The 18,510-nt window shown below is 44.7% G+C and overlaps 1 protein-coding gene across 23 annotated transcripts in view; it reads right to left on the bottom strand.

Annotated features, from left to right (window-relative positions):
• The window catches only part of ABLIM1 (actin binding LIM protein 1), a 230,778-nt gene that overhangs the window by 176,259 nt on the left and 36,009 nt on the right, over positions 1-18,510 (bottom strand). The window contains exon 1 of one of the 23 annotated variants that reach the window (XM_017944351.3): positions 2,759-3,091. The exons of the other annotated variants lie outside the window; for them this stretch is intronic. The gene's annotated coding sequence lies outside the window, so the exon portion shown is untranslated. Of the gene's footprint in view, positions 1-2,758; positions 3,092-18,510 lie in introns of those variants that run through there. 23 annotated transcript variants of the gene reach the window in all.

The following is an 18,510-nucleotide window of genomic DNA, read 5'->3' as shown; positions in this document are numbered from 1 at the left end:
GCATCTTCACTCCCATTATAACCTCCCTTCCTGTGGTTTCTCTTCTCATCTGTTCAAATCAAACTTGACCCATATGGTGTAGCCCAGGTCCTGGTGCTTCTCTGAAGCTTTCATGCTGGCTTAGATTGATAAAATATTTCCTTCTCCTCCATGTCCTCCAGCACTGAATATCTGTACCATCACCAATGTTTCTCTTGGTTTGTGTTTCTTTTGCTTTTACTTCACAATCCTGGCCCTACAAAACTGCAAGCTCAATGGTCAATTCCTCCAAATGTCTGAAATAGTTCTGATTTCAAATATCAAATAGCCTGAGTTGTCATCTCTGTACTTCTCAGTTCAATGTTTGGATTAGGGAAAATAGGGTTACCACCTAACAACACTATAGGGGCATCTCCCATGTGAAGGTCCAGGGTCCTGAACTTCTGACGTTTGCAATAAATCATTCCAGAACACTATTACATTATTATAACAAGTAAAATGTACTGAATATTTAACGATGTTCCAGGCACTGTAACAATTAATTGCTACTCACAATCAAAATAACTGCGTCACGATTGCCGTATGGGAGACTGTTGCACAATTCCTGTTTTGCAGAGGAGGAAACCAAGGCTAAGAAGAGTTAAAAACTTTGTCCAAGAAAATGTAGCTAAGAAGGAACAGTTTTACTCTGGCCACATTTGGAAGCACTGTGTAGGGGATTTCCACAGGAAAAAATTATCTAGCATAGAAGGAAATCAAGCTGGTCTAATGTCCTCACTAGGCCCTGGGTACATGGCTCAGAATTGGTGAATGCCCAGCTGCGTCATCATTCCAAAAGCAACACCTGCTAGTCAATACGCAGATGAGAAACAAGGCTTGAAGTACAAACAGAAATTCTTCCAGGCTGCAGCCATTTATGGCAGAAGAACATGTACAGAGTCAGGGTGAGATAGCAAGGAAACACGACCTGCCGTTGGGAGGACCCTCTCGGCCACCTCCAGCCTGAGCTGAGGCCTGGATTGGAAATCTCTCTCTGGTTGAGATTGGTCTGGATTTGCAATCCTAAAATGCTCCTCTGTATGGTAAGGTTGATTTCTGCTTAAAGACAGGAGTCCTATTCTCATGGCAGCCTACATTTGAGAGAGACTGCTTCATTACCTAGAATATTTTCTCTGCTTCTACCCCATTGGTTCCCACTAAACTGTAAACACATATCACAGAGATGTGCACTCTCCCACCTCCTACTCCCTTTCTTTGTGCTAGACCAGCACTAGTATTAAGCCCAGAAAACAAGAAACTCAACAGTTTAAATAAATGCATAGAGTGCTTAATTTGCAGTTTACCTAAAGGCCCATTTCCTGCTGTGGCAAGTGGTAGTTACTTGAAGCTACACACACAGTTACCCTGTCATTAGTTGTCCAAAATGATCCTTCTCTTAAATTGGCTTCCACGACCTCATTTTCTTATACCATGTGAGTTCGGTAAACAGAATTGTTAGTTGGCACAAACAGTCCCGGGGGATGAGCAGTATGGTGGTGGGCTTCCCTGCCACTTGTGGCTTTCACCAGTTAAGATACCCTGACACTGGCTGGGCGTGGTGGCTCAAGTCTATAATCTCAGCACTTTGGGAGGCCCAGGTAGGCAGATCATGAGGTTAGGAGTTAGAAACCAGCCTGGCCAACGTGGTGAAACCCCGTTTCTACTAAAACTACAAAAAATTAGCTGGATATGGTGGCATGCACCTGTAATCCCAGCTACTCAGGAGGCTGGGGCAGGAGAACCACTTGAACCTGGGAGGCAGAGGCTGCAGTAAGCTGAGATCGTGCCACCGCACTCCAGCCTGGGGACAGAGCAAGACTCCATCTCAAAAAAAAAAAAAAAAAGAAAGAAAGAAAGAAAAGATACCCTGATACTTGGCCAGGCGTGGTGGCTCATGCCTGTAATCCCAACACTTTGGGAGGCCAAAGCAGGCGGATCACCTGAGGTTGGGAGCTCGAGAAGAGCCTGGCCAATATGGTGAAACCTCATCTCTACTAAAAACACAATAATTAGCCAGGCGTGATGGCGGGCACCTGTAATCCCAGCTACTAGAGAGGCTGAGGCAGGAGAATTGCTTGAACCCAGGAGGCAGAGGTTGCAGTGAGTTGAGATCACACCACTGCACACCAGCCTGGGCAACAGAGCGATACTCTGCCTAGACAAAAAAAAAAAAAAAAAAAATCTGATAATTCTGATACTTGATTTGCCTTTTCCATGGCTACGTGATAGGTCCTTGCTATTCCTCCAAACATAGAAGATGCTGTCAGCAACCGTCAGCTGGACTCCTGATTATAGAAACAGCCTCTGCTCAAATCCAGTTAATCTGATTCCCCCAAGGCAAAGAGGTACTAGGATTATCGTAATTCAGCCAGGAAATTTCCTCCTTATAAATCACTTTGCGCACTTGCCCTGATGTGCTACACCTGCCTTCTCCATGTGATGATTAATCTCAGAAAGGGATTTTAAAATTGGCTTGGTGCCTTTTCCTCCTCCTCCTAAAAGCATGACTCCTTTGACACACCTTTTGATTGAGATGACTCACTGAAATTACACCCTTCTCTGACCTCTCCTAGCCTTTCTCTGACCATGATCAACCATTTGTCTACAACTCCCACCTCTTCTCTCTAATTGCAATTAGAAGGGACCTCGGAGTAGGGGACTGGATTCCCAGTCCTGCCTTTCCTGACACATGCCTCAACTTCCCTGAGACTGTAAAAGGGGCCAAGAATACATGCCCAACCTTCCAGTGTGGTAGCAGAGACAGTGTGAGGCCATATCCTCCTAGGATCCTGCTATGGTTTCAATGTCCCCTCCAAAATCATGTTGAAATTTCCTTGCCATTGTAAACATTAAGAGGGGAACCTTCAAGAGGTGCTTCAGTCACAAAGGCTCTGCCCTCATGAATGGATTAGTGCTGTCACAGCAGGAGTGAGGGAGTTATCACAGGAGCAGGTTGCTGATAAAAGGATAAAGTTCAGTCCCTATCCTGGCTCTCACACCCTAGTTTGCCCTTCTGCCTCCATCATGGGATAACGCCAACAAGAAAGCCCTTGCCAGATACAAATGTCTTGACCTTGGACTTCCCAGCCTCAGGAACCATAAGAAATAAATTCTGTTTCTTTATAAATTACCCAATCTGTGATATTCTGTTCTAGCAACACAAAATGGACTAAGGCAGAGCCCCACAGCCTCAGCCTGGCACACAGATGCCCATGTCAGCTGAATGTCAGGAAAGACTGTCACTAACCTGTATGAGCAGGAATTTCTGAAGCATTACAAAAATCCCTTCGGAAATTTGATTGAACCTTTTAAGGTCATCCAGGGATCTCAAATTATCCCTGCACCAGCAATTCTACTTAGAAATGAATCCAGCCTAACAAACGGGCATTGGCTTCAGTCTGAACTCCGCCGGCAGAACATCACATCTTTATGGACCACGAGAGAGCCACATCCATCCTGATTCTGAGAGTGGGAGGGATTGTGGTCCCATCTGAGCCATTTACAGAAATACAAGAGAGAGGGTCAGAGTCTATTACCCTAGGGTCTTAAGACAGGGTTTAGTTTAAGCATGGTACCACCATTACCTTCTACCCTCTAATTCCAAATCCAGACACCTCCGAGGAATTTGAAAAGCAAAAACCAAAGAACTAAGATATTGATTGAGGTGTCTCTGCGGCACAAATCCATTTGTCTCCAGCACAGGAAGTCTCCCAGCTGTCCTTGACTTTTCTTTCTGGCTGCTTCTACTTGCAGGACATACTCAGAATCATTAAGTAGTTAAAAACAGCATTTCAAACAGACTAATGAAAAAAGCTAATATATGTGTGGCACTTCACGATTTATAAAAGGTATTTAAAGATAATAACTCCTGTGATCCCATCAACCCCAATTACACTGATTCTACAGATATAGAAATTGGACTTCGAAAATCTTAAGGGGGTTTCTGGGGAGAAGAAAATAAAATTTTAAGGCATTCACCCTTGCAGTGGAGACTATGCCCAGCCCTTCCCAACTGTATGGTTGACTTCACCTTGGCAGCTTGAAATTGGCTGCAGTGGAAACATTTACACCATGGAAATTGTCAAACTTTATAAATCAGGGCTTTCCTCTTCCTGCCCTCTGGAGAGCTGGTTGTTAAACCTGCACATCATTGTGCCCAAGGTTATACTGCTTCCAAATTGCAGAGTGAAGCTTTTCATTCAAGTGCTTATAAATTTCAGAAACAAGAATGTGAACCCTTTCTGAAAAGGCGCTCTTGTTCTTGCATTGTGAATAAAGACACAAACCCGCCCTCACCTGGGTCTCTCCAGTGTCTGCACACCCACTGGGAGATGAAAGCATGAGACCTGTGTTCACAGCATCCAACGTGCAATGTCAGACATGATACTACACATTCTAGAACTACTCTCTAGACACCTAGGTTCCTGACTCCTCCCAGACCTGAACTTCAGGCTCATTCAAGCTCTCTGTATGACCTACTTTTGCTGGGTGTAACCTCTGCAAGAAAATGCAAACACATATAATCTACACCTGTCACCTTGCTAGGTATTCTTCTATTCATCCAGGTGACAGGGAGCATAACTCTGGTGGTTGATCATTCTCTTATTTACCTTCAGAACGGCCTCTGCTTGAGTGGAGAATAAAAGATCATCTACCAAAGTTTAACAAAGCACTTCGTGAAGACTATTGCTTGCAAAGAAAAAATATGTTAAAGTCCAACATGGGACTGGGAGGAGAAGGGAGAGGAAGAAAAAAATTTTAAATCCCTCCATGGAACTCCTAAATGTAACCTTCCAACCCTTGGAAAATAGGCCAGACGTGGTGTCTCATGCCTGTACTCCCAGCACTTTGGGAGGCCAAAGCGGGTGGATCACCTGAGGTCAGGAGTTCCAGGCCAGTCTGGCCAACATGGCGAAACCCAGTCTCTACTAAAAATACAAAAATTGGCCGGGCGCGGTGGCTCAAGCCTGTAATCCCAGCACTTTGGGAGGCCGAGACGGGCGGATCACGAGGTCAGGAGATCGCGACCATCCTGGCTGACACAGTGAAACCCCGTCTCTACTAAAAAAATACAAAAAACTAGCCGGGCGAGGTGGTGGGCGCCAGTAATCCCAGCTACTGGGGAGGATGAGACAGGAGAATCGCTTGAACCCGGGAGGTGGAGGTTGCAGTGAGCCGAGATTGCACCACTCACACCTTATTAATGAATGCAATTCTCCCCACTAAAGTATTAGACATGTTTTTCACCAACACGTCCCCACTCCAACAAATGTCCTCAATATCATTTCATCTCTGCTACCTTTTTAGGAAAGAGCCTATAAGAAGACATATAAAAAATCTGAATAAGATACCATCAGACCAGTGCCCCACTCCCATGGGAGTTTCACAAACACAACTTGCCTAGAGGAATGTCAACACCAGTGTCAGCACCAGAGATTTGCCGGAAAACTAGAAACATTAGGATATGCCTATAAGTAATTGATCCCTCACTAAAATAAGGCACTAGGAGGGGTTCAGGGCACAGCTATGAAAAACACAAGTGTGGGCCAAGCATGGTGGCTCACGTCTGTAATCCCAGCACTTTGGGAGGCCGAGGTGGGTGGATCACCTGAGATCAGGAGTTCGAGACCAGCCTGACCAACATGGACAAACCCCGTCTCTACTAAAAATACAAAATTAGCCGGGCATGGTGGCGTTCGCTTGTAATCCCAGCTACTTGGGAGGCTGAGGCAGGAGAAACGCTTGAACGCAGAAGGCACAGATTGCAGTGAGCTGAGATCGTGCCATTGCACTCCAGTCTGGGCAACAAGAGTGAAACTCCATCTCAAAAAAAGAAAGAAGAAAGAAAAACACGAAATAGTGTGGACTGTCAACTCATTTGTTCAATCCCTTTGCCGTGCAACCACCAGAATGATCTTTTAAGTGCATAATATAAACAGATCACTCCACTAATCCTTCTCTCACTCCCCTGTGGAAGATGCCCTCTGGCCCCACCACCTCTTCCAGCCTCTTCTCACATCCTCTCTCCACATCCTCCCAAGTTCTGGCTCTTGCTGCTTCAAGATCTCCAGGCATACTTTTCCCTGCCCAGAAGTCTCTTCCCCAGCTGTTTGCAAGCCCAGCTCCCTCTCCTCCTTCTGGTCGCACCCTCAAGCTTCTAGGTTACCTCTTCTGAGACTCCTCCCTGAACTATCTCATTAAAGCCAGTCTCCCTGCGACCCCCACCTCGGTGTCCTCTCTTTATATTTACCATAGTCTAAACATTCTATTTCTTTTTTCTTTTCCGTCTTCTCCATTACAAGGTAACTGCCATTGTATTCCCAGGGTCTGGCACAGTTGTGGGCACAAAGTCAGCACTCTATAAATGCATGTTCAATATGTTCATGTTTTGAATACCAGCCTGGCTTTCTGTCTCTTTTCCAGAGCAACAGTCTTTGTGTGAAACTGAAAGTCGGAAAAATACCTTGGGTTCACCAACAGTATCTACCATCAGTTAGGTAATTTGAATGATGTCAATACCACTCAACCGATGACAAAAGATAAAAGACTCATTTAAGTCTCTGACTCAGGAAGAAAAAAAAAAAAAACAGCTGAAGGAAGGAGTTGATGGACCAGTCTCAAACCAACCCTGGCTAAGTTCTCTGAATGAGAGCCACACAACATAGCACAATTTCCAGCTGACCTGACCTGCGGGGAGGAGTTTGGGTGGCCCCAGAGCCTTGGAAAAGCTAAGTGGCATGTCCCCAGAACAGGACATGATGAGTAGAACAGCCAGCAGGGACTGCTGCAGAGCAGGTGGGCAGCTTCCTCCAGTGGGCTTCCTGAGCACACATGGCTTCCAGCCTCAAACACTTTGCAACTGTTCATATGATGCCAACACATTCCTGCATCAAAGCATCATTAGCCACCTCATTTCATTCCACAACAAAAAGACCGGTGTCATTAGCTTACTTGCCCAAGGGATCTTGGCACCGAAAACCCAACAGGTCAAGTTCCTTGGTGAATTTCTATCACTGCACAGTAGAGCTTACTGGTCACGGGAAGCCACTGATATGGTCCTGGAGTACTGTGGCATGACAAAGGTGACAAAGCATTGCTCTACTTGAGGCAAGCTGGAAGACATGGTCCAGTGGAAAGGAGTGGACCCTCCTGGGTTCCTCGACTCACCTATCTCAGCTCTACTTACTTTCAGGGGTCCCCAAACTAATCTGTTACTAAACTTCAGCTCATTGGACACATTGCCCTGATTTTACTTAGTCAAAAGGAATGACAGTAGTAACAGAAGGAATAGCAATTACTGAGCTATGTGCCGGGAGGCGATAGGTGACCAGGTATTGTTTTAAATGCTTTATGTGGATTAATTGATTCAATTTTCAAGATAGCCCTATTAATTGGTACTATCATTGTCCTTATTTTCTGATGAGGAAACTCAGGCAACAGGAGGTTAAGTGACTTGCCCAAGGTGGCATAATTAGTAAACAGGCGAGCTGGATTCAAACCCATGAAGACTGGTTGCCAAGCTCCCATTCACAATTAGTAAACAGGCGATCTGGATTCGAACCCATGAAGACTGGTTGCAAAGCTCCCATTTATAAACACGACTTACTTTTTAGGCAAACCTATAAAATCCTGAAGCTTTAAGGAATAATTTTACAAAGCCACCAAGGCAACTGAAGGACAACTGTACCACAAGGGGCAAGTGAGAAAAAGAAGGATATATACTATAGGAAAGGGTGTTCAGCCTCTGAAAATCCTAGCCGAAGACAGTTGAACACTGTCTCTCCTTCTGGTTACAAATTTAATTCTCACTACCTCCTTTTTTTTTTTTTTTTCTTTGAGATGGAGTTTCACTCTTGTTGCCCAGGCTGGAGTGCAATGGCGCGATCTTGGCTCACTGCAACCTCTACCTCCCGTGTTCAAGCCATTCTCCTGCCTCAGGCTCCCGAGTAGCTGGGATTACAGGTGCATGCCAACACGTCTCGCTAATTTTTTTTTTTTTTTTTTTGTATTTTTAGTAGAGACAGGGCTTCGCCACATTGGCCAGACTGGTCTCGAACTCTTGACCTCAGGTGATCCACCTGCCTCAACCTCCCAAAGTGCCGGGATTACAGGCGTGAGTCACTGTGCCCAGCCTCTCACCACCTACTTCTTAGTCCTGCATTATCTGCAAGGCACCTCGGGCCATTCCTGCGGATCTGGGTTGTGCTCCTGCCCTGATGCTTAAATAAACTCCACAGACCAACTGACCTTCATTAACATTTATTGAGCACATGGCACAGGCCACATTTGAAGTTTTTGCACACTACTTCATTTAAATTAACCCTAACAATAAAGATATGGAGTGGGAAGTATGGGTTTTTTACCCCATATTTATTTATTTTTTGTCAAAGTTTAGGTTAAGTGTGGGCAGTGGCTCACACGTGTAATCCCAGCATTTTGGGAGTACAAGGCAGTAGGATCGCTTGAGTTCAAGAGTTTGAGATGAGCTTGGGTGACGTAGCAAGACCCTGTCTATATAAGGAAAAAAAAAAAGTTTAAAAAACCCAAAAAAACAAACATGCTTATAATGCATGATGGTAATTGCCTGCCCCACTCCTCCCAACCCCTCTAGGCAAATGTGCTCAACTTTTGGTGTTTTTTCTTAACACTATGCTTATATCAACTCAGCCATTAGCTACTTACATCCTGTTTCTGCAGATGAGGATTCGGCTCTTACCAATATGCCCATATGACAAATTTTGGTTAAACCCATGGTCAGTGTTTACACTTTGAGAATGTAATTATTGTTCTACTAGATTCTGTAGTGCTTTCTATGAATAGATTCCCTTTCTTGCACAATGGTTTTTGTTCTCTTAGATTTAATCGTTTCCCTTTCTCCCACTTGCCTAGCTCCTGATGAATAATCCATCATGTTTACTACCTATTTTTGTTGTGATCTACTAATAATTCTTTCCAATGCTCAAACTCACCAGATAACTCATCAAACCTCCCGAAGTGAAGACAAAATTGGAGGTTCTCAGTATTGTTTTAACTGAAAAGAACCCTGACTCTCAGACAGGTTAGGAGCTTGGCTCTATGTCCTCCAGGAAGTGGTAGAGACGGGATTTGCCTGCTACCAACTGCAGCACCAGCTCCCTGGAAGCACACTACCCCTGGGTAAAGCGGTGCAGGCTGTGGCTGCACAACTTCAGAGGGTGCTGCCCCCGACTCAGATGAGAACAGTGCCCTGGAGAGGCAAGGCAGAGGCCCTGTTAACAAGGTGCCTTCCAATCTCGTCTCCAATGCTGCTCCTGGTCATCTTGCACCACACTGGCCCCCAACCTGGAAGTACTATGCTGACTGCCGACTCTCTGGCTGGCCTTGCTTGCCTGATTCATGTTTAGTAGGTGGCTTCTTTGTCTACTTATTATGCAAAACTACCGTATTAGTGTTGTCTCACTGTGGTCGTGTGGTTTTCATAGCAGGCATGGCCTTTCCCTGGGGGTGTCTCCATCATATCAACTCTCTCCAATGGCAAGAAGCCACTCCTGGGCTCTTGTTGCAAAAGTCCAAGTGCTTTTTAAATCCTGTTGTATATTGCAAGGGTGCTTCCAAATCAAGATAGGGGTGATGACAGACATGCCCTGCACCCAAGCAATGGTTAAACCTTTCCTGCTGCATGGAAGGCCTGCTGACAACTCACCTTTTGGACATTCCTGAGGGAGGGGTGAACTCTCTCCTAAGCCCTTAAATCATATATATATATATATATATATATATATATACACACACACTTTTTTTTTTTTTTTTTTGAGACAGTGTTTTGCTCTGTCGTCTAGGCTAGAGTCCAGCCTAGCACGATCTCAGCTCACTGCAACCTCCACCTCCTGGGTTCCAAGCAATTCTCCTGCCTCAGCCTTCCAACTAGCTGGGATTACAGGCATGCATCACCATGCCTGGCTAATTTTTAAATTTTTAGTAGAGATGGGGTTTCACCATGTTGCCCAGGCTGGTCTCAAACTCCTCACCTCAAGCAATCCACCTGCCTTGGCCTCCCAAAGTGCTAGGATTACAGACATGAGCCACTGTGCCTGGCTGAAATGATATTTTTTCTGGAAAAGCTCTTATACTTCAAAAATGAATGCCATCCAGCAAGTAATGCTCAACAATGTAGATGAAGAGCTGGTCACTGAGGGATGGTATGACACATGACAGACGGTCCCAGCCCTGATCTCGCTCCTCCCTCCCTGGCTGCGAGGCAAAAGCAAGGACACAAGGCGAGCATGGTGAACACAAAGAGGAGAGGCAGACTTGTAGGGAAAAGTAATCCCAACTGAAAAAGCAACTCCAGAAATACCAGGCTTGAAAGCTGACATGGGCTCTGCGAGGGTTTTCTTTGGACTTCCAGCTGGAATTCAAACAGTATTTTACTCTGAATTTAGCAGTTGGGTTAGTTCTTAATTGTATCAAGCACCCAAGACAGATGACACCAAATTCCTGCCAACTTCTGTTAACGATAAAGTGGCAAATGAAAGATTCAGACATTCTTTTGTCAAAACCTGTCCAGTTGCAAGTGAAGAAACTCAACGTAACCCAAACGTACCTAGTAGCACAATAACAGGAGTACTCAGAATGGAAACATGGTTGCCCACAGAAGTACCTTATTCTATTTCATCAATAAAAGTTTAAGTAGTTAGTATAGAAGGTCTAAGCCAGTGCTTTTCAGACTTTGGGTCTTGAACCACTGGAACATAAAATAAGTTTAATGGATCATCACCAGCATACTTAAAAAGAAGAAAATAAAATAGCAGAGAGTAAAGGTAAGTATTGCTTCATGTGAGTTTTATTTCAGCCATTCATATGCATGTGTGTATGAATCCTGGGTCTTGCTGTGTAAAAGTGTGTTTCTTCCTGGGGTAGGCATGGTGGACATGTCATTAAACTACAAACCATCACTGAGAGGCCCTTTGACTGAGTTCTACCCACAGACACGTTTTGTTTGGCCCACACAAATACTTTTTTCTTCAGAAGGAGTCTCACTCTATCGCCCAGGCTGGAGTGCGGTGACATGATCTCGGCTCACTGCAACCTCCACCTCCTGGGTTCAAGCGATTCTTCTGCCTCAGCCTCCCGAGTAGCTGGAATTACAGTTACGCACCACCAGGCCCGGCTAATTTTTTGGTAGTTTTAGTAGAGACGGGGTTTCACCATGTTGCCCAGGTTAGTCTTGAACTCCTGACCTCAAGTGATCCGCCCACCTCAGCCTCCCAAAGTGTTGGAATTACAGGCATGACCCACTGCTCCTGGCCACACACAATATTTTTAAAAGAGAAAGTGAAATCGTTTGTCAACATTTAAACATCTGGAGATTTTACATTAAAATCCCTATTTCCAGCTGCTCTTGAAAACTGGAAGGCCTGGCAACTTGACCTGCACCCCTCTGTGGGACCTAGGATGAAGGACAAAGTAACTCTTCCCTTTAGGGAGGGCCATGCTCTCTAGTTTGCCCCAGGCTCCACTCAGGTCACCTGCCTGATTTTCGGGGCATCCATATGTCTGACCCCAGTTCTAATCATCCTTAGTTCCATGTGACCCACGAAGTTCCCCACTTACCTCTCCTTATGTCCACTGCTGTATCACGTGGCCAAAAGGCTAAACTGAGCTGCTTGCATCTCCTCAGACAGCAGCCATACTTTATTCCTTCTGTTTTACCCATGTGAGTCCCTTTCTCTCAATCCTCTTTTTATCCACTATTCCTGTTCATCCTTCAAAGCCCAGTCTTCCGTGACCACCCAACAGCATTAATCACTTTCTGTCCTGCAGTCCCATATGACTTTCATAGTTCCCCTTTGGGTACATTTCACATTGTATCATAATGACTTATCTATGTGTGTCCATTTCTTGCTAGAAAGTGAGTGCTTTCCAGTCAAGAACTGCATTTTATTTGTTGCTATATCTAGATGGCTTATCTCATATTAGATTCTTAAAAAACATTTCCCAAATAAGAATAATCTCCCCAACCCATACACCTCATTCATTCACTTGTTAGTTCATTCAACATTCAGTGAGTGCTTACTATGGAGCAGACACTGTGTAATGAATACAAGTTGAATCAAACACCATCCCCAACATTAAGAAATCTACAGAACTCCTCAAATACCAATCTTAAATGCCCCCTTTCCATAAAGCCTTTTCTGATTCTCTTGGGACTGTAGCCCTTCCTTCCTTAGAACCTCCATAGAAGATTGTTCATCCCCCTTCTATCACCTGGTGTCCCCTCCATTTTGCATTCTCCATCAGCATCCCTCTCTACACCTGCTAACCCATTCATCCACTAACGGTAGGATCTTTTCAGTGTGTCGGGTTATTCTCGAAGTGCCTCACAGATAAGAGACCTCAAGAAAATTGTAATGTGATCAGGCCACTACTAGAAGCCCTTTGCCACAACTCATTGCTATTTCTCAGTTTTAGGCTAGGACCTCTATACATATCAGAAGTGGTAGCATTTTCCAGGTAAGCAGGGACAGAGGGGCATCCACTCCTTCTTTATAGTGCTCAGCATAACTGGGCTCTCGTCCTGCAGATTCCAATCACCATCACTCCTAAAACTGCTCCTTGATGGCCATTCAGAAGGGGTCCCTCAAGTGGCATATGGCAGCAGTCCGGTGGATACCCACCTAGCTCATGTGTCACTACGAGACCCTCCATGGACCCGGGCACCCAGAGCCCCTATCATTTTTCCAGGAAGGGAGTACTCAGCCTTCTCTCCCATTCCCCATCAGACACTCCAGTGAGGAATAACCTTGACACCTTTTCCTACGATCCACTTTTCTTTTTTTTTTTTTTTTTTTGAGACAGGGTCTCACTCTATTGCCCGGGCTGGAGCGCAATGGTATGCCCTTGGCTCATTGCAGCCTCGACTTCCAGGCTCAGATGATCCTCCCACCACTGCAGCCTCTTAAGTAGCTGGGAATACAGGCACACACCACCATGCCTGGCTAATTTTTTGGCGGGGGGGGGATTTTTTTTTTTTTTTTTTGGTAGAGACAGAGTCTCACACTCCCAGGCTCAAGCGATCTGCCTGCTTCAGCCTTCCAAAGTGCTGGGATTATAGGTATAAGCCACTGTATCTGACCCACTTTTCTTAAATAGAGAACAACAGAAATAAACAGAAGAAAAAATAAAGACTACTAGAACATAGACAGAATGCAGTTGACTCTTGAACAACAAGGGTTTGAACTGCACAGATCCCCTTGCACACAGATTTTCTTCTACCTCTGCCACCCCTGAGACAGCAGGACCAAACCCTCCTCTTCTTCCTTCTTCTCACCTGTTCAGCATAAAGACAAGGAGGATAAAGGACTTTATGATGATCTACTTCCACCAAATGAACAGTAAATACTGTACAGTGGTAGTAAATGAAACACTCTGAGCCTAAATAACATATTTTAATTCCTCAAAGATTAAAGAGGGAGTGGTAGCCTTTGTGAGCCAAGATAGCTGATGAACTCTTTTACTTTTTTGTTTGTTTGTTTTCTGAGACAAGGTCTGGCTCTACTGCTCAGGCTGGAGTGCATGGTGATTTCAGCTCACTGCAACCTCTGCCTCCTGGGCTCAAGCCATCCTCCCACCTCAGCTTCCTGAGTAGCTGAGACTACAGGCATGCATCACCATGCCTGGCTAATTTTTGTGTTGCTAATGAACTTTTACCCAAAAATTCCAAACAGCTCTACGATTCCAGGTAAACATGCTCACCTAAGTCTTGGAGACAGGAACGACACCTGCAGAATATGCACACCTGTGCCTTCATTCTGAATTAATGTTGCCTTCTCCAAGTCATGCTGAGCCCCAACTCACCCCCATGAAAAAATACCTTAAACTTCCTGCCAACCTTTGCTCCCAGTATCATACACTGACAGCAGTTTCTTGGCCACTGGGATCTCATAGGTCTGCTTCATTATGAAACATGGCTTTGTTTCATCCTGCAGGAGCGCCAGAGTGACAGTGAGGTTCTTTACCTTCTTTTTGCCATCTGTGCACGGTGAGCAAGATGAAATTTGCAAAAGGGAATGAAGAAGCAAAGTAGCTTCTCTTCATAAAAATTCATATAAAAATTTTGAGTTACCCACTGGTAGGGCTGGTCATTTTACCCACAGAAACCACAGATTACCTGCACAGTGTCAAAGTGTGGTCCCTGAATCAAGAACATCAACATTATCTGGGAAGTGTTAGAAACGCCAAATCTCAGGCCTTCTCCCAGACCCACTGAATCAGAAACTCTGATGGCAGGGCCCAGAAATCTGTGTTTTCACAAGCCTTCCACGTGATTCTGATCCCAGCTGAAATTTGAGAAGCCCTGTCCTAGACAGTAATTTCCTTAGAAGTATTAAAAAAGCCAGGATCTTCATAGTTAAATGCAAGTATTCAAACAAGCCAGCCTGTTTGATTGCAACAGGGACACACAAACTCACCCCTGGTCCACCCCCAGGGGACACTGGACCATAATAGCATTAATTATGTCAGTCTGAGCACAAATACAATGTTTCAGAGTAAAGAGGTCATGCATAACAAATATTCACTCTCCCCACTGTTAACAAAATTTGCCCTTGAATACACAGCTCCTGCCAGTTTGGGATAAACATACCTCTCAGTATGAGTCACCATCAGACAAACACACAATGAAATAGGAAGCTGGGTTGGTTTTTACTGTGGTGTGCCCGGATCAAACTCAACCACAATGGGAAGAAATCCTGCACCACTCACTGATCACTGAACCTTCTGAAAAGTTCTCTGGCTCTTTAATGCTGGCTCAGGAAAACACTCAGCACTTTGACTTTGGCATAGGAGAAGCCAACAATATCAGGATCCTCTTTCTTGACCCCCAGGGCTGTGAATACGATGGCAAAGAGGGCCACCTCCTCAAAATGAATCAAATGCCAAGATACGCTTCTTGGTGGGGTGAGTCTCCTGCAGCACATCTTCTGCAGGAATTTGGGAAAGTCAATGTGTCGCTCTTTAAAAGGAACTCTCTGTGATGCAATACAAGTTGTTCATCCTTCCTGGTCATTTGGCCTGGCATGGGAAAGGTAAGAAGCAACACCATCTCCAAAGTCTGGGAGTAGCTAACAATAGATGAGGCCCAACTTCCATTTCAGATGCCCACTGTCTACATATTCTTGACTCCATTCCTGTCATCAAAAATTGCCCTCAAGAGCTTTGAATGCATTCAAGTCTATGTGTTCCTTCTCTCATATTTATTTATATTGTAGAAGTGACATCTTTTTCTCTCTGGATAAACATTTATTAGACATCAATAAGTAGGTGTCAGAGGGCAGGGGATTTGCTATGCTTTTTTTTTTTTTTTTTTTAAACATGTGAAATCCTTTCCCTTAGCTTTGGAAATCCCATTATTCAGACAGTACCTCTGGAATGAAGATAAACTAAGCAGAACTACACTTCTTGGTAAGAGTAGCACTTTCATTTATAAAATAGTACGAGCAATTCACACTTGGATTGCTTTCTCTGAAGCGGAATATGATGACAAAAACTGAACCACCCCTCCCCACAAAGACGGGAAATTCACAGTTGAGTAGTGTGAACAAGTCACTGATCAAGAACAATTTATTCTGAAATTTGTAGCCTTGTAGGTCTCCTTTAATCTATCACTTCCCTTTAGACCCTACTTAGGAAATGTCCTTGTTGGTGGTATCTCCTTTAAAAGACTGGAGCTTTTGAAGTTAAGACAATCCAAGGGCAGGTAGGGGTGAGGCATTAAAATTCAAGCTGTGGCTAGGAGTGGCCAGCATATGTGAAAGAGGATGTCTGGATACTGACTCAATAGTCATTGCACACATGAGGAATTATTACCCACAGTGAAAGACCTACCTTTCTTAGCCTTTCTGAGGATGGAACAGAAGTGGGTGTTGATTACACCAGGCAGCGTGCATGCATCTGAGTGTCTGTGTGACTGTGTGTTTTGGGAGGGCAGATAGCATTAGAGGCAGCAACACTTCACAGCTCCTAAGGCTGTTTTACAAGACTGTATATGAAGTCAAATACTTGAGAGAAAGAGCACTGTCCTAAGTTGCACAGGTGATGACTGTTGTTTATCTGGTGTTTACTTAGGTGCACAGAGTAATTCTAGAAGAATTCACAGAAGGGATGGGCCTTCGAGGAGTTCTATAAGGAAGCCAAACTTGAGTTAGATCTTCGATAAATACATAAAACGGGGGTACAGTATGTCTCACAAGGTGGGGAGACAGTATGACTGAGGTTAGAGTGGAAAATACCACCCCTGTGGTCATTCAAAAGGTAAAAGGGCTCAGGGTGGACATTAGCACTGTAGGCAGAAAAATGGATAGAAAGCTTAGCTTTTCTACATGATAACTAAGTGATCTCTGACCTCCTGTGAGTCTCCTTTCCCTCACCTATTAGGGGGAAGATACTACTTACCTTCATGGGTTCGAAGATTCAAGACAGTGTATATGAAGCTCTGCCATTTAATATGTGTTCAATCACTGACAGATTTAATAATAACATTAAAATGAAAATAAGACTGGTTTAGAAGAACATTTTTTTAGACGGAAGCAGGGAGGAGGTATTTTAAGGACTTGAAGAGAACCCTGCATGACAAGCAGGAAGCTTGGAACCTTACCTTGTCATTTGTTTGGGTTTTTGAGCTGGGAAATATGATGATTCAGTGTCCTAAAAGGATTACGTTGGTGCCAGGGTGTAGGTCACATCTGAGACACAGTATACCACTGTTCTGAGGAGCTGCCAAGAACAAGGCTGCAGTGGCTTTTAGATGTGGCAGGAAGGGGCTGCTTCCAAACCATAAAGGGTGCTGGACCCAGCAGCTTGAGGCAGAAAGGTGTAGTGTTGGCTTCCCTGTTGATGCCTAACATCTGAATGCCTCCTGTTATTCCAAAGGGAAAGCAAGGCCTGTTTCTAATGTTATCTTCCTTAAGGTAGATTGTAGCAAGCTTGTACAAATCGGCCAAGAAATCTCAGAGTCTGCCCAAGAGGTACGAACTGGACTACTCACTTCTAATCATCCCTCAGTCCTTTATCCGCATCACTGGCTTAAGGTCTATAAAACTGAGCTCATCTCCTTCCTCCCACCGACCTCCTCCCTTCCTCTTCACCACTAACAACTCTCTCCCACCCCACATCTGATTCCACTCTGCTCCTCTTCAGTCCTCCTTCCCAAGCCTAGCCACATCTAACACTGATGCCTGCGTGTAATGGGTTAGATTGCATCACCCTGCAAACTCATCTATTGAAGTCCAAACCCCCAGTGTCTCAGAATGTGGTCCTATTTGGAGATAGGGTCTTTACAGTGGTGATCAAGTCAAAATGAGATCATTAGGGTGGGCCTTAATCCATTGGGACTGGTGTCCTTTTATAAAGGGGAAACATGGAGTCAGATAGGCACATAGGGAGAATGCCCTGTGAACAGGAAGGTAGTTGCTTTTACAAGCCAAGGAACACCAAAGATTACCAGCAAATGTCCAGAAGCCAGGGGAGAAGCATAGGACAGATTCTCCTGACAGTCCTCAGAAGGAATCAACTCAGCCAACACCTTGACCTCAGGCTTGCAGCTTCCAGAACTATGAGACAATACATTTCTGTGGTTTAAGCCGCTCAGTCTGTGGTACTTTGTTACAGTGCCACTAGCAAACTGATACCTGAGCTACTTGGACTCAAAACTTTAAGATCATTTGTTCTGAATTCTTCTCATTACAACCACCCAACCTGCTGTCAGGCCCCATCAATTCTAATGTGGTGGCTTCTCTCCAATCTACCATTCTCTTTTCATTTCAATGTATTATATGTCCACATATCCCCAACCTTTAAATCCTCAGTTTAAGAGATGCCTGCTTCAGGGAGCTCTCCTGATCAGCATACTTGGAAGCTAAATCTCCCACCTTTGACCTGCCAGAGCACTGGACCAATGCCTCTTTAAACATCTATGTAATAGGAGTTATTCGTGAGCTTATTCACTTCCTCGATAGGTGGTAAAGAAGCAGAGGGCAGCTGTTGTATCTTCGGAACCCTTGAGAGCTTCCTGAGTACCCAGCACTTTGCCTAACACAGAAAGGGCAAGCAGGAGATGATAACAGAATAGGGAAGTTTCCTGACCAGAATGGGGCTTACAGAATCCTAAAGGAAAAGAAAGAACTAAGCTAGAACATCTCTGTAGACATGTCTACGTTGATGAAGAGGATTATTCCATTTTCAGCAACTGAAATGAGCTGGGAAATAAGGCCCATAAATAAGGAGGAAGGCCTTTATTAGTCCTTCTGCAGCTTTAGTATTTGAAGCATCTGTTTCTGCCAAAAGCTAAATGGCATCAAGGAGGAGTTATGGTGGTCTGATTGACTTCCCATACAAATTGCTCACATCTTAGTCCGGGCACGGTGGCTCATGCCTGTAATCCCAGCACTTTAGTGAGGCCGAGACGGGCAGATCACCTGAGGTCAGCAGTTTGAGACCAACCTGGCCAACATGGTG

The sequence above is a fragment of the Papio anubis genome, chromosome 11, assembly GCF_008728515.1.
Source record: "Papio anubis isolate 15944 chromosome 11, Panubis1.0, whole genome shotgun sequence".
Lineage (NCBI taxonomy): Eukaryota > Metazoa > Chordata > Mammalia > Primates > Cercopithecidae > Papio > Papio anubis.
Note: the sequence above shows the minus strand (reverse complement) of the source record. Positions and strands in the feature narration are given on the sequence as shown.